General features: G+C 43.1%; 1 protein-coding gene across 8 annotated transcripts in view; it reads left to right on the top strand.

The window, feature by feature from the left end:
• The window catches only part of NAALADL2 (N-acetylated alpha-linked acidic dipeptidase like 2), an 803264-nt gene that overhangs the window by 503584 nt on the left and 285201 nt on the right, over positions 1–14479 (top strand). The window lies entirely within an intron of this gene.

The raw sequence follows: 14479 nt of genomic DNA, 5'->3' as shown, positions 1-14479 counted from the left end.
GGCAATGTGAAGATGAAAAATGTGACCCCCAACAATTTGTGGCTGAAGGGGCTTTTCATCTGCCTTGCTGGCAACCTGTAACTTGAATTGTCTCCCGGAGTGGCGAAACGCTGGTCACCTACTCAAAGAGCTTTCTCCTGAAAAAGCTTTAGCAATGTGAGCCAGACAACAATTCTAACCTGCCGCTGGAGCACAAGGCAGAAGTACAATCCATTACTTTGATAGAAGTTGCCAGCAAGAAAGGTGCAAAACGTGCCTTTATCCTTTCCAAGGAAAGAGTTTCAAAACTCAAAGGCAGACTTGGGAAGCTGCCTTATAACGGGTGAGACTGTAGGACTGGATAGCTCAGTGTTTTCCAAAGGGGGTGATAATGCCCCCCATGGGGGGCGCTGGTATGATCCGGGGGGGGGGGGGCGGTAGTAGCCTCAGGTGCAATGGGGGGGCATTGAAAATATAAAGCGTGAAGTGAAGAAAAGAGAAGAGAAGAGAATTTTGAAAAAAAAAACCTTTCGTACATCTGTTATATCTGTTGTGTAATGACACCGCCAGATTGGGCACCTTTGCGGAACGGCTACAGTGCCCCCCCTGGATTTGCTGTTCATGCAATGGTATAGGAAGGGGGTGCAGGCCGTCCCGGGTGTCATCACTGAGGGGGGTGACAAAATGGCAAAAATATGTGTGTGATATATATATATAATTGGCTCACAACAACTTTTGAAATGGGTGATACCCAGCTCTACCTCTCTTTCAAATCAGAAGCAATGAAGGTGGTGAAGGTCCTGTGTGAGTGTCTGGAGGCGGTTGGAGGATGGATGGCGGCTAAAAGATTGAGGTTGAATCCTGACAAGACAGAAGTACTGTTTTTGGGGGACAGGAGGCGGGCAGGTGTGGAGGACTCCCTGGTCCTGAATGGGATAACTGTGCCCCTGAAGGACCTGGGAGTCATTTTGGACTCACAGCTGTCCATGGAGGTGCAGGTCAATTCTGTGACCAGGGCAGCTGGTTATCAGCTCCATCTGGTATGCAGGCTGAGACCCTACGTGCCCGCAGACTGTCTCGCCAGAGTGGTGCATGCTCTAGTTATCTCCCGCTTGGACTACTGCAATGCGCTCTACGTGGGGCTACCTTTGAAGGTGACCCGGAAACTACAACTAATCCAGAATGCCGCAGCTAGACTGGTGACTGGGAGTGGCCGCAGAGACCACATAACACTGGTCTTGAATGACCTAAATTGGCTCCCAGTACATTTCCGAGCAAAGTGTTGGTGCTGACCTTTAAAGCCCTAAATGGCCTTGGCCAAGTTGGAGGGAACCAGGCAGAGGGGCTTCTCAGTAGTGGCACCTGCCCTGTGGAACGCCCTCCCACCAGATGTGAAAGAGAAAAACAACTACCAGACTTTTAGAAGACATCTGAAGGCAGCCCTCTTTAGGGAAGCTTTTAATGTTTAACAGACTACTGTATTTTAATGATTTGTTGGAAGCCGCCCAGAGTGGCTGGGGAAACCCAGCCAGATGGGCGGGGTATAAATAATAAATTATTATTAATTTTTTAAAATGATATTTATTAGAAGTTTAAAAATTGCAGAAAAAAGAAAAAGGAAAAACAATAAAAAGTTTAACAAAACATACATTACAATTACAATTATAATACATAGTAAAAAAACAAAGAAAAAGGAATATAGAAACATAAAAAGGCAATACAACAATGCAGAGAGAAAAAACAACAACACTAAACACACACATCCAATATTCCATATCTTTAAATTTCATTAACTTGTTTCATCAACCTCCTCACACCTCTCTTTTGTATTCTATTTCAGTTAACTATTTCAGCAAATTCTTTCCATCTTTCTCAATTTTTGTTCTATAATTTATCTTAATGGTCTAACCTTAAATTTTCATTTTGTCCCGTTAGCAATCAGCTTTTACTTAATTCTTTATTACATTTCTACTAAAACCATATGGCTTCATTCCAGCATCCTTCTAACCTTCATTAATTTTACAATGTTTTTGTAGATAAGCTTTAAATTTTTTCCAATCTTCTTCCACCGACTCTTCTCCCTGGTCTCAGATTCTGCCAGTCATTTCCGCCAATTCCATGTAATCCATCAGCTTCATCTGCCATTCTTCCCTGGTGGGTAGATCTTGTGTCTTCCAATACTTTGCAATAAGTATTCTTGCTGCTGTTGTGGCATACATGAAAAAAGTCCTATCTTTCTTTGGCACCAATTGGCCGACCATGCCCAGGAGAAAGGCCTCTGGTTTCTTCAGCAAGGTATATTTAAATACCTTTTTCATTTCATTATAGATCATCTCCCAGAATGCCTTAATCTTTGGGCACGTCCACCAAATGTGAAAGAATGTGCCTTCAGTTTCATTACATTTCCAACATTTATTGTCGGGCAAATGATAGATTTTTGCAAGCTTGACTGGTGTTATGTACCACCTGTACATCATTTTCATTAAATTCTCCTTTAAGGCATTGCATGCCGTAAACTTCATACTTGTGGTCCATAACTGTTCCCAGTCAGCCATCATAATGTTATGCCCAACATCTTGTGCCCATTTAATCATAGCAGATTTCACCGTTTCATCTTGAGTATTCCATTTCAGCAGCAAGTTATACATTCTTGACAAATTCTTAACTTTGGGTTCTAACAATTCTGTTTCTAATTTTGATTTTTCCACCTGGAAGCCTAATTTTTTGTCCAAATTATATGCCTCCATTATTTGATAATGGATAACCTTGCCAATAAAGGTCCGTATAGTAAAAGCTATGGTTTTCCCAGTAGTGATGTATGGAAGTGAGAGCTGGACCATAAAGAAGGCGGATCGCCGAAGAATTGACGCTTTTGAATTATGGTGCTGGAGGAGACTCTTGAGAGTCCCATGGACTGCAAGAAGATCAAACACATCCATTCTGAAGGAAATCAGCCCTGAGTGCTCACTGGAAGGACAGATCCTGAAGCTGAGGCTCCAATACTTTGGCCACCTCATGAGAATAGAAGACTCACTGGAAAAGACCCTGATGCTGGGAAAGATGGAGGGCACAAGGAGAAGGGGACGACAGAGGATGAGATGGTTAGACAGTGTTCTCGAAGCTACAAACATGAATCTGACCAAACTGCGGGAGGCAGTGGAAGACAGGAGTGCCTGGCGTGCTCTGGTCCATGGGGTCACGAAGAGTCGGACACGACTGAACGACTAAACAACAACAACAATTATTTGATAATAATGGAGCCAATCTCTCACTCAGTTTTTCAATTTTTCAAAACTCTGCAATTTTAACCTGTCTCCCTCTTGCTCCAGAATTTCCCAATACTTCGGCCATAAATAATAAATTATTATTACTCGGGCGGCATACACCCACACCCACCACACACCCCTTCCTACGCCACTGGTAGCTAGGTGAGGCAGGGGGCACACTGTTGGGCCTGCAGCGTGCCTCAGCCACAAGTCGCTCCTGAGGGGGAGGCAGCGGGCGGACTGCCTGCAAGCTCCGCGCTGCTTTTTTGAGCAGTGCAGGGCTTGTGTCTGCCCACTGCCTCGACCATCCTACAGCTGGGGGGGGGGAGGCTGTGGAGAGGCTCCACGCAGCGCACCCTGCCCTGCAGGACGCACGCGCCGCACCGGGCACCCGAGCGGCTAGCTATGCCACTGTGTTCATGTTGGAGGTGAGGGGTTCCTTAGGCTTGAGTGAATCCTTTTTTGGCTTCGCCCAAGCACAGGAAGTAGATCGGAGCTTGCCTGCCTATTTGGTCAATGGCAGGTGGGTTGTGACACCTGTTTGTTTGTTGAAGAAGGTATATTTCGAGGGAGGGGCTGTTAATTTTTACCCCCCCCCCCTGAAAAGGGAGCAGTGGGCCAAATAAGTTTGGGAACCTCTGGTTTCAGCCAGCAGTAGCCCCACATCTGAATGGATTTCGAATGTGCTGTACTTAATTATGGCTTAACATATATGCCATATGGGACACGGGTGGTGCTGTGGGTTAAACCACAGAGCCTGGGACTTGCCGATCACAAGGTCGGCGGTTCGAATCCCCACGACGAAGTGAGCTCCCGTTGCTCGGTCCCTGCTTCTGCCAACCTAGCAGTTTGAAAGCATACCAGTGCAAGTAGATAAATAGGTACCGCTCCGGCAGGAAGGTAAACGGCGTTTCCGTGTGCTGCTCTGGTTCGCCAGAAGTGGTTTAGTCATGCTGGCCACATGACCTGGAAGCTGTACGCCGGCTCCCTCGGCCAATAAAGCGAGATGAGCGCCGCAACCCCAGAGTCGGCCATGACTGGACCTAATGGTCAGGGGTCCCTTTACCTTACCTATATATGCCATATAGGATTGCTGTAAGATTGCTCACGGTCTCTCCTAGGCTTTATTTTTTTTTGGGGGGGGGGCACTGCATAACCTGCCAAATAAATGCTGACATATTAGCTTTGAAACTTCCAACCACAGAAATCGTAGGGGAAAAAATATATGCTGTAAAAAGCATGATATGCAAGCATTTTCAGAATCTTAAAATGCAAGCAAGCTTTTTGATATCCTGTTCTAATTAAGGAAAAAATTAGGCCATTGTGACCCACACAGTTAGACAAAAAAGCCCCAGAGTGTGTTAGATAGAAAGTTGATATTTATGATTTGCAAGCCAATTTATCTATAGGCTGCGTGAAGCAGGAAACTCTCGTGGCTCAGAATGAAAGCTGTAGAAAACTCCTAGTTCAGATCCATAGCTGTCAATTTACAGATTTGAAAATAAGGGACCAGCAGCCTTGAAAATAAGGGACCAGCAGCCAAAATAAGGGACCTGCAGCCTCACCTGTTCCAGGCACTCCAGTCTTCCTGTCCTCCTGCAGTCTGGTCAGACTCATGCTGGTAGCTTCGAGAACACTGTCCAACCAACTTTGTAACCAGAGGTTCAACTGAATAGAATCTGAATCACATACACCACAAGGCCTATGCAGCCTCAACTTAAGATGGCTCCCTGGCCTGGCTTTGCACTGCAAAGTTTGCAACAGCACGTGCAACAAAATGGCGTCCAGCTTGCCATTTCTCCCTCAGCTTGCATTAACTAGCCACACACAAGGCATGCAAGCTCCACCCCCCAGTCGTTCTTAGACTTCTTATGGGTGAGCAACACAGCCAAGCAACACAGTTGGAGCCTTCCTCCTCCCTGGCCGGCAGGGAGGGAGGGAGAGGAGCTGCTTCCTTTGAAATTTAGGGGACATCATTTAAGGGACATTTAAGGGACATCCATCAATAAGGGACAGCAGCGGGACATGGCGCTGGAATAAGGGACTGACCCTTCAAATAAGGGACACTTGACAGCTATGTTCAGATCACATATTAGCCTATAGCAAGCTTCACCCTCTTCTCATTTGCAATTTAGTATGATTTGTTTGTTTGTTTATAACAAATATTTTCACCGCCTGTACAGAACTCAGGGCAAATTACACCAATTTAAAGTCAAAGTATCATATAAAACAATAACAATGCATTGACAAAGTAGCATTAAAGAATACTACTACTATAAACTATATAGTAAAAATTTAAGGAAGACAAATCCCACACATAAAACATAGCCTTAAAATGAGACAGGATATACTTAGCAGGAAACAGCCTGCCACATTGTTATTGTTGCTATTATTATTACTACAAACCAGTGAGATACAGCCAGTGCTTTTTTTCCGGGGGGACGCAGGGGGACACATAACCCTAAACATTTTGTGAATCTAAGTTTGGCCTAATTGAGGGGCAGCATTTCAATACGAGTATAAAAATGAGAGTATCCCCTAAACATTTATTTATTTATTTTAGGGGGGAAAGCACTGGATACAGCCAGAGTGGGGGGCCACACACATTTCATAAGGCATGTCAGTGAAAAAACCCTGACATTCGTTTATTAGGAGTATTAGGAAGATAACATGAAGTACCCTTAAAGAAAATTAAGGTGGTTCCCCACTCCCCCCCCCCCAAGAGGGAGAGAGAAGAAAGCGCCCTTTTTATTGTGGCAATAGCCCATTTTTCTCATTTGGAGAAAAAAGCATGGCAAGGAACTTTCAAGGAAAGATTTTATTTAATCTTAGTGATTAAATTAAATGTCATCTGATGGGAGTGTATACAGTTTGAAAACTTTATTCTGCTTCTTTATTTACATAAGCAGCAGCAGCAGTAGCAGTGATTTGGTAGAGCTTGCCATCCTGAAAAGAAAGCTAGAGAACTATTTCAATTAATGCAGAAGATAATTTCTGTTCCATTCAGACTAAGTGCATCTTCTACCTTGTTAAGTCTTTATAGAAACAGCCTATCATTTCACAAGATTGCCTTCTGTGCTTGATTCCATCTATGTTTCTGGGGTGGTTTTTTTTTTACACATGGCTCCTGATTTCTTTTGAGTTTCTGCTGCTTAATATCATGATGCTACAGCATCCTTTTTTAGTTGCAAGATGAGAGTAGGATGGCAAATGTGAATCCATTCACATCACAGGTGTCAGACCACACCTGGAGTCCTGTGTCCAATTCTGGGTGCCACAATTTAAGAAGGATATTGACAAGCTGGAACGTGGTCTGACGAGGGTGTCCAAGATGACCAAGGGTCTGGAAACCAAGCCTTATGAGGAATGGTTGACAGAGCTGGGTATGTTTAGCCTGGGAAAGAGGAGACTGAGAGGAGATATGATAGCCAACAAAAACAGAGTGGCTTGCCAAATTACTGGAGTATTACAATATATCCAAAACAATGGGAGAAATTGGAAGGATCTCAAAAGAGAAGATAGACTGGAAGGTGCTTAAAGGATACTTGCAAAACCATATTGAAAAGTCAGAACTCCTATTAGAATAAACAAGTTCTGTTTTAAATACTGAAATACTAAACAAGATGGATAACAATGTGTAATAGAAAAAGAAGCATGAAAATAGGTTAAAGGTGTGTGAAAGAATGTAATAGAAGTAGAAAGAAATTGCAATTGAGTAGATTGGAAGTCTAACACAAATGTGGGGTGAGGGGTGGTGGATGATGATGAGAAAAGGAATTATCTGTGGGATTGAGTGTAGGTATGTTTGAACATTTTTAAGGATTGAATGGAATGTATGTCTGTATGCTTGTATATTCGCAATATGTGTGTATTAATGCTGCGAGAGAGAGAGGGGGGGGGAGATATGATAGCCATCTTCAAATATCTAAAAGGCTGTCATATGGAGGATGGAGCAACATGGTTTTCTCCTGCCCTGAAGGGTAAGACCCAAACCAAAGGCTTCAAGTTACAAGAAGGGAGATTCCGACTAAACTTTCTGAGGGTATGAGCTGTTCAACGGTGGAGCAGACTCCCACAAGAGTTGGTGGATTCTTCCTTGGAGGTTTTAAAGCAGAGGTTAGATGGCCACCTGCCATATATGATCTAGTTCAGACTCCTGCATTGCAGGGGGTTGGACCGGGTGACCCTCGAGGTCTCTTCCAAGTCTACAATTCTATGATTTTGTGATTCTATTATCCTGCAGCACTTAAACATTTTAATGCATGCGTTCTGTTACCTTTGGGTTAGAGAGAGATCATTAAATGCCCCAGTCTTATTTTCTGCAACAAAAGAAGCTCCTATTGAACTATGTCCTTTTGACATCCATAATGGCGAAAGTAGCAGCATGATTAAGTATTTAATGTAGTGCCTTTGCTGCCTTGTTTGCATATATATATATATATATATATATATATATATATACACACAGAGAGAGAGAGAGAGAGAGATGTGTACACTGCTTTGCTCTCATTCTAGCTCTGTTGATATAAAAGCTCTCACACACGCTGTCTTGTAGCAAAGGAACAAGAGGAGGGTGACATCTAATTAAATTCTTGCAATGCAAAGTAGTTATTCCTCTTCTTCTTTTTTTGCCAATAGTTTAAATGGCACTTTGCTTCCCGTCAGTGATTTTATGCATTGCCAATTAGTACACTGAAAAAAAGGGATTGCTCGCAGATCCTTATGACTCTAATTGGGACTTCAGCATGAAAGGCCCATCAGAATAAATATCCAGTAACTCATCCTTTGTCCGGCTAAGAACAGATAGGTCTCTGGTTCATTAGTATGGGCCATGCAACTGCCATACCTTGCATTGTGAACTTAGAAGAGCTTTCAGTCCATACTCTGTAGGATTACCTAGTGTGCGGGTTAATTGGCATTGTTCCTAATCCTGCAATAATTTCCATGCATGCAGTTCATTTTAATGCATGCTGAATTAATATAACATTCAGAAATGTCAACACTGGAAAATGAGAATACCTTTGAAGAGAAGGGCCAGCTTACACTGTTACGCTCACATCCCATATTTTATTCCAGGACATCAGGCTTGCATGTCTGAAGGTTAGCCCATTTATCCCATGCCAAGTATGAATTTATTTGGTTCCATTTATTCTCGCAACATTGCAAGTTGCACCACAGTGAGCCTTATAGTAGGGGCTGATACTCAGTTCTCCCCTCTTGCTCTTGACCTGCCAAACCCTCCCTCATGCTAACTCCCTAGCACAGCAACGTGTGCCCTCAAAGCCATTGCTTTTGGAAACAGAGCAGGAATTTAGGCTGCATCCACACAGCAATTTATCCCCTTCCCCTGACATTTCACTAATTGCTCATTTCTCCATTATATTTGAACCTTTGTACTGTGTACTAGCCATTTCCAGAAATCTAGCGGAATCTAGCAAAAGCTTCAGCACTCATTTCCATGCTCATTGCTTCTAGGAAGAAAAAAAAATCATTTGCAACCCCATTAATCCAGAAAATTGTGGGAGTATAGTGAGGAACTGTGACGTGGTATGCTAGCATATAGTTATTTCCTGCCATTTCCAGGGTGTGTGTGTGTGTGTGTGGAATCATGGGGGAACATAAACATGCATGTGCTGAACGAATCAGGGAGTAGTGATTGGACAAAGCCTTGTGTTTTGTTGCACCATGCCTACTGGTGTGAATGAAATTTAACACAATATGCCAGTATATCAGAAAGAAGGAAAAAGCCACAGGTCCATAGCTCAACAGGTACTATAGCTTGAAATGAACATTATAAAATAGGCCAGAAGTACTAACATTACAGGGACGCGGGTGGCGCTGTGGGTAAAACCTCAGCGCCTAGGACTTGCCGATCGCATGGTCAGCAGTTCGAATCCCCGCGGCGGGGCGCGCTCCCGTCGTTCAGTCCCAGTGCCTGCCAACCTAGCAGTTCAAAAGCACCTTCGGGTGCAAGTAGATAAATAGGGACCGCTTATCAGCGGGAAGGTAAACGGCGTTTCCGTGTGCGGCTCTGGCTCGCCAGATGCAGCTTGTCATGCTGGCCATGTGACCCAGACGTGTCTGCGGACAGCGCTGACCCCCGGCCTATAGAGTGAGATGAGCGCACAACCCTAGAGTCTGGCAAGACTGGCCCGCATGGGCAGGGGTACTTTACCTTACTAACATTACAATCAATAAAACTAATGCAAGATTCCCCACCTCCCTTACCGCTCCGCCTTGCAAGGTGAGATTGGAAAGGAGAGGAGGGAGAGCATTGAAACGACTAAGACGACTAGGAGCAGCTTGCACTGATGTGAGCTAATTATGAGCGAAGGCAAACTTTCAAGGGGAGTTTCAACTCAGCTCATAATTGGTGGGGCTTTCTTGAACTGCGGAAGTTCCCCCCAAGTTCTAGAAGTTTGGCACCACTCCTAATGGCCAGATGCTAACATGAGCTGAGTGAGAGAGAGCTTCACAGTACAAGAAATGTTTCTGCACCACACATTCAGATTAGAAGTATGTTGTCCTTTCGCACTGCATTTTTAATACAATAATGTGCCCAGCTGTGAATATACCAATTAGAGGACACTGGGCTCTGAATCACACTGTCTCTTAGACTCGGAGTGTAAACAGGCCCGCAGGTCAGTGTAGATGTGCATATTGTATGTATTTTTATTTCAAGGCCCCAAGGAGCAGCTAGAGAGATAAGAACTGACCACCATACAAATGAGCATTGCAGCCATTAGTTTCTACATGCTGTGGCTTTGTCATTGAAGTCAGCACTCTGAGAATTATATACCCAGCCCTTTCAGGCTTTACATGAAATTCGGGAAAACTAAATCAAACTGCCTGTGATTAAATTGGAACAAGGAGTCTTTAGAGATTTAGGGAAAGACCGTTGCTCTGGAATGATGGAAGTGGAACCAAATCTTGCATTTGAAACTAATCCAAGATTGTAATCATGAAACAACTCTGTGGGTTGATTGATGGGATAAAATGGTAATCAGTATCTTTCGAGAGACGGGGGAAGAGAGCAGGAAAGAGAGATGCCTTCTTCATGCATTCATGCAAATCTGTGGGAGTTGCTTCTCCATGTTACTGTCCCACATGGTTGTGGTTTTGTATTAAATTATAGTCTGCCTTTTGATTGGCACATTCAAGGTGGCTAACAAAATTCAAAATGGAAGAAAGGATTTACATTAAATCAATTAAAAACAAAACTGTACACTGTGTGGCATCATCACAACCTTGCTGGCCTTTCCATGTGGCTGTTGCATTTGCATATGTACCACAACCACAATAGCACCACAGGGAAGTAGCATCCCATGTGTGTGTAATGGGACAGAGCACACTGATTCCCAGATGGTGGATCACAAGACAGATGTCTTGGGCAATCCTGGAAGAATGAAATGTTAATCTGAAGACAGGTTTCAGAATGACATGGTCTCCAGCTAGATGTTCTCTGCAGTACACATCTAGGGATGGATATGAATTTTTCATTTTGTTCACAATTTTTAAGCAAACCATCATAATTCACACCTCCTGGGCTAACTAACACATAGCCTGGGATGCAATTATCTTTAGGATTTCACAATTCTCCAAATTTTGTGATACAGCATCAGCTCAATGTACTGAAATGCTACAGACATAGCCGGAATGCTACTCAGCCGGATGAGTAGGTAATAACAGTTTAAATAAATAAAGCACTATTTAAATGTGTAATGAAGTGCAAATTGTTGTACAGATTCTTAAATAAATTAATAAATCACAGACAGTAAGAGCTGTTCGACAGTGGAATTTGCTGCCAAGGAGTGTGGTGGAGTCTCCTTCTCTGGAGGTCTTTAAGCAGAGGCTTGACAACCATATGTCAGGAGTGCTCTGATGGTGTTTCCTGCTTGGCAGGGGGTTGGACTCGATGGCCCTTGTGGTCTATTCCAACTCTATGATTCTATGATTCTAAGATTAATGTAGAACTAGGATGGAATGGAGTTGCATGAACGAATGCATAGAAAACTGACACTGACCAGAAATAGTCTGATCAGCCTCTGACCATCAAAGGTGTAATAGTTCATGAAAGGAGTAGGAAGAGAGATTGGGGTGGGGGGAGACGTTCATTCAAGTATCAACAACCAGAGAGTCAAGGTACAGTTTGTCCTTCCAATTTAAGCGGGTTTACCTGTTTCAGAGAGTTTGAATTAAGTAAGTTCGCTGTGAATCAAATACGATGTAAATTAAATTTCACCTCCATCTCTATATCTCAGTAGTGGATTTTGCCTTATCCATCATATGCAGTGTCCTCTGTCATTAGCAGAGTGCATGCAGAATACGTTGGAGTATGTAAGTTTATGCTTGCAGAAAAAAAGCCAAGTCATGGCTAACTAAGGTCACGAGCTCAAGGTCATGAGCTCAAGCATCCCATGAGGTATAAGTCAGTCAGAGCCAGATGTGCTGCTGGCTTGAACTTAGCCTTCCTGTGTTGCATCTCTGCTGGAAAAGTGCTTTACTGGAAAGACTGTCTATTCTGTAAGCTGTCTGCCTCGAATGAGAGGCAGACAGAGGTAGCATCACTTTATACTCGTACACAGTTGTTCTTCTACCTGTCAGTAAATTATACAGTTGCTGACCTTACTGAACCACCTGGCGTATTTCTCCTACAAACAATGTCCTAGATTCAATTGCACACTCCGCTGGCGAGCTGCCTGCACTCTGCAGACAACGTCTATGGTGCCTTTATGGCACATGTGACCGTACTTTTGCAAGGAATATTACTTACAAATTTCAGGACGTGTTTAAATTCCGAACAAGGCAGTTCCCGAGTCACCCTGCCCCCTCCAGCCTTACGCATTTTGGTTAAAGACCAGGACAGCTTTCATTCAGCGACAAACCTAGTAAGGAGCACATCTCAGGGAAGGAAAAACACTGTGAGGGTAGATGGCTTGCACCGTTAATTCTCTGAACAATGCCATGAGCACTTCTTGTGGGATTGCACTCCCTACGTTAATAATGCTCTGTGTGGAGAAGTCACTCCTTTCGTCACTCCTGAGCCTAGAAATAATGAGCTTGGAGAGAAAACATGGCGTGTCTTCTAGCAAGCGATGACTGTTCCACCTGGGGAGCGTAGCTTTACCATTCCTGGAACTTTGGCTCCCAGTTCCTGCTCATAATGAGTTTCCACTGATTGGCCTGGAGTCATTTCTAGCAGTTGGGAAACCGCATTTATAAATGCAAAATCCGGGACAAGTTATTTGACTGGGGTGTTTGCTTGGAGTAATGCTGACATATTGGTTCCCAAGGAACAGGGATTGTGTTTTAGGCCATGCTACATGTTTTAGCAATTGTACACCTTCTCCCCTGAATGGCTTGCGTAACCATGGCAGCAGGGCCAGGCGCTTGCTGTATTCTGTATCCAAGTTCCCTGAAGCCTATCAAAATAAAACAACAGAGTAAAAAAAAATGTTTTTTCTTTTCTTTTTTTGGTAGGGGAAAACAAAATGCATTGCGTTTGTTCTTTCCTATTTCTAATGTGCATTACCACATTATTAGAACAAAGCAGCTTTGGGGCAGAGAAGTGACAGGGGAAAAGAGAGCTGAGGGAGAGAATTGATACCCAAGATAACTGAACAAGTAATCAGCAACAGAAAGACGTACAGTGGTGCCCCGCAAGACGAAAAGAATTTGTTCCGTGAGTCTCTTCGTCTAGCGGTTTTTTCGTCTTGCGAAGGAAGCCCATTAGCGGATTAGCGGATTAGCGCTATTAGCGGTTTAGCGGCGATTAGCGTCTTAAGGGATTAGCGGATTAGCTGCTAAAAGGCTATTAGCAGCTTAGTGCCTTAGAAAAAGGCGGTGGGGAGCAGAAAAAAACCCCCAGGAATCGCAAGACATTTTCGTCTTGCAAAGCAAGCCCATAGCAAATTCGTCTTGCGAAGCACCTCCAAAACGGAAAACCCTTCCCTTTCGTCTAGCGGGTTTTCCGTCTTGCGAGGCATTCGTCTTGCGGGGCACCACTGTATTGGTTTGTGTTGATTAAGACCACATCTGCTCTATACATGTAATCTCTACATGTATACATGTAATCTATACATGTATCATACAATTTTAAATGGGCATGGGTTCCTCCTGAGAACTCTAGTTTGAAAAGAGTGCTGAGTATCGAGAACTTATGAAACAGCAATGGGATACTAGCTCCGCCCAAGGTATGATGGAGAACAGCAACAACTGACAGAAGATAGACACAATACAGTACAAGGACAGGAAGAAACATCACGGACAGAATAATAGCCACACACAAGAAGAACAAAGGGAGAGTTTGAAGGCGTCGTTTGTAGGACTGTAAATTATTTGATGTGTTAATGCAAATGGAAGTCGTTAAAACTGCAGCTGTGGTATAAGGGTTTGTTATTCTGAATAGTGTGTAACTGGAATTTATAAGTTTTGGGAATGCAGAGTTAAAGTAAATTAATCAAATCATCAATTCTAGCATGTGGGGACCCAGGAAAATAATATAATTTGGCATCTGAACAATTGGCATTATTAATTGTATTATAATTTGGTATTGACAATGAGGCTTTTATTGGGTTATTTTAATTGAAAACTAATAAAAAATATTACACTTAGAAGAGTTCTGAGTTAGGAGACCTCTCACAGAGCTACAATTCCCAGAATTGTTTAACAATCAGTTGCTTCTCTCAGAGGGTTCTAAAGATTGTAACTGGCTGTTGGCAGGGAGTATCTTAACAACTCTCAGCACCTTTCACAAACTAGAGTTGCTAGTTTATTGGCGGGGTTTTTTTAATGTTTAGTGCTTTAAATGTTTAAATGGTGTACATGTGCCCAAAGTCAAACCACAAACAATTTATGTTGTGATTTAGGTCTTTAGTAGGCTGCATAAGAACATCCCCAGTGATAATTTAGAAAGGAGTGCACTGATTTTGCGTTCAACACTAGGATCTTAATCAATTAAATCTCTTTTGAAAATTCACTCCACATTTGTTCTAACCATCTTCCTAGCTTTAGTTGTTGTGGTTCTGTTTTTGAAACTACATTTCGCTGTCTCCACAAGATTTTTGTAAATCATCTTAAGACTAATTTACAAGGCAATTCAAGCCTTAATAACAACAAGAACAATACTTCATTGATTAGCAATGGATTTCTTTAATCCTGCAAACCATCTCTCTGGCAGCCTGCATTCTGCCCACAAGGGAATGGGACCCCTGAGGTGAAAAATGTTCCTTACA

Source organism: Podarcis tiliguerta (genome assembly GCF_965153285.1).
Source record: "Podarcis tiliguerta genome assembly, chromosome: 5".
In the NCBI taxonomy this organism is placed as follows: Eukaryota; Metazoa; Chordata; class Lepidosauria; order Squamata; family Lacertidae; genus Podarcis; species Podarcis tiliguerta.
Note: the sequence above shows the minus strand (reverse complement) of the source record. Positions and strands in the feature narration are given on the sequence as shown.